This window comes from Phocoena sinus, chromosome 5, assembly GCF_008692025.1.
Source record: "Phocoena sinus isolate mPhoSin1 chromosome 5, mPhoSin1.pri, whole genome shotgun sequence".
NCBI lineage: Eukaryota > Metazoa > Chordata > Mammalia > Artiodactyla > Phocoenidae > Phocoena > Phocoena sinus.
The window spans coordinates 28458374-28460592 of record NC_045767.1 but is presented as its reverse complement, the minus strand read 5'-3'; the positions used below and the strand labels follow the sequence as shown (position 1 = coordinate 28460592).

The 2219-nt window shown below is 37.1% G+C and overlaps 1 non-coding gene across 1 annotated transcript; it reads left to right on the top strand.

Annotated features, from left to right (window-relative positions):
- Window positions 1-1678: 1678 nt before the first annotated feature.
- Window positions 1679-1751, top strand: TRNAK-CUU. The gene has a single exon. It is a non-coding gene; the product is annotated as a tRNA-Lys (tRNA).
- Window positions 1752-2219: the final 468 nt, after the last annotated feature.

Sequence of the window (2219 nt, the reverse complement as noted above, 5' to 3'; positions counted from 1 at the left end):
AAGAAGAAATTCCAAAGCCAGTAATAGGTCAGTCAGAAATTTTCCACAGAGAAAGGGATAGATTACAAAAATGGGAGTTAGGTAAATGAGCTGAACTTCAAAAACCAGAAGATGTAGACAAAGAAGGCAGTTTCTAGAAATAAAGACAAAGTGAGACTGAAAATCACCCTGTGAGAGATCAGGCAGAGGTAGACTTCCTGAACTCTACAAGGTACTGTGCAAGGAGATGGCTTAACAGCAGCCTTAATGTAACTGACCACTTCCACCTGGAGTTGAAAAGACATCCAGTTCAATTAGCTGCTGAAAAGACAAATCTGAGGAAAAATCAGGATTTTCAGAGATTAGAGATTACGGAGTTCCGAGATTATGGTTCAGTAGATACCTGACTTTTAAAAGACAGAGTGAAGAGACACTCAATCATCAAGAGGAGAAAAGGGTAGTGTGAGCTGTCTCTCTTCATTTTATAAATTACCAGAGCCACAGGATTCAACTCCTAGTTCCCCTTAATCTATGCATATAGAACTGTTCTTTAAACTACCAGTAGGTGGCACTGTGGTTTTGGTTTAAAAAAAAGCGTATTACCAATGATAGTAAATTTAGTACCCTGTTTTAAAAAAAAGAACAAGACAAACTTGTGTTAAGGAAAGACTAAAACCAAATTAAAATACCAGATCAATATCTGAAGGCTTATGTATTGTCCTTACTCAGAATTCTACACACTACGCTAGTTTTAATTTATGACCAATAAATTGCATAATTTAGCCAGAAATGGAACAGATCATCAAATCGACAAACATAAAAATCTGAAGGATGTCAAATATGGTTGTAAGTTAAGAGATGTTTATTTGCAGTAAAGCAGCTAGCAAATTTCCATGTGTATTCTGATTTTTGTGAACCTTAGGTTCTATTGCCTTCATGGGCTCTTTCCTCCAGAAAACATATAAACTATAAAATATTTTATGATTGCTTTGATATAAAGACACATATACTCCAGGCTAGATTAATCATTAAATGTTTTCCTTTTTTTTTTTTTTTACTGAACTTAAAACAGTTAAAATATTTTTGTGGGCCCCTATACCCTGTGTCTACTATGTCCAATGAATAAGTCCACCCTGGCTCCTTTAAGTTATCCTAAGAAATGAAACCTAGAGAATAAAACTAGGAGAGAATGAGGGTGAGCATGAACATAGCCTAAGTTGTCCACAGCAAAAGTGAAATTTCTTTGAAGCTTTGAGCATTAGCTTAAAGTTATATTCAAATATTGCAAGAAGTATGCTTAAAGTTACTTCCCATCAGGGAAAACTAAGGAAAACAAAACTTCTTACCTGAGTCACTGGTCAGTGGATAAGATGCAATTGCAATGAGTTGATTCTTCTCTGAGAGTTGTTACTCAGGAATTCCCTGCTGAGGGAAGCAGAATTAAGTGTACACACAAGACACTGATCAAGGGCAGTTGCAACAGGAAAGTCGAACCAATTTATGAGAAAGAATATTTTCATTCTGAGAGTTCTAGGTTTCTATTTTGTCAAGGGGGGAAGAGTGAAAGCAGAAGGGAGCTGCTGTTATTTTTCTCAGGATCTAATTCTGAAAAAGAAAGTATATGAATTTGAGAGTCTACAGTTTTAAGTAAGGGTCCACACAGTATAATAATAGCAACTTTAAATAGAATCCAGGGAATTCCCTGGTGGTCCAGTGGTTAGGACTCGGTGCTCTTACTGCCGAGGGCCCAGGTTCAATCCCTGGTCAGAGAACTAAGATCCTACAAGCCGCACGCAGTGTAGAATGAATAAATAAATAAAATCCAAAATCCAAGAGTCAGAGACCCCGAGAATAGGAGGGGCTGATAACAGAGATTCTTGGGGAAGCAAAGAGAGCCATTCTAGGGCATTCTGAGAGACAACAAAATAAGGTGAAGCGGTGTTGGGTGTCTGGAGCCAGGGATCCCTATCAGGGATCAAGGGTCAGGAGTGTGGAGCAACTCTCCTAGGGCAGTGATAACTTTGAACACCATCCTTGAGGTGGAGATTACTTCAACTGAACCTAACTCTCATGATATTTTGCTAGACTTTGGGTACAAGTATTTGATGGATAATGTTTTAGTTTTTCATTTGTGCTTAATATTTTACATATTAAAATAATAATTCATCAAAAACTTTCCATATTGTCAAACAAAAAAGTCCTTCATTCAGTTTGGAATGACATGATTTGCTTCATTTGAA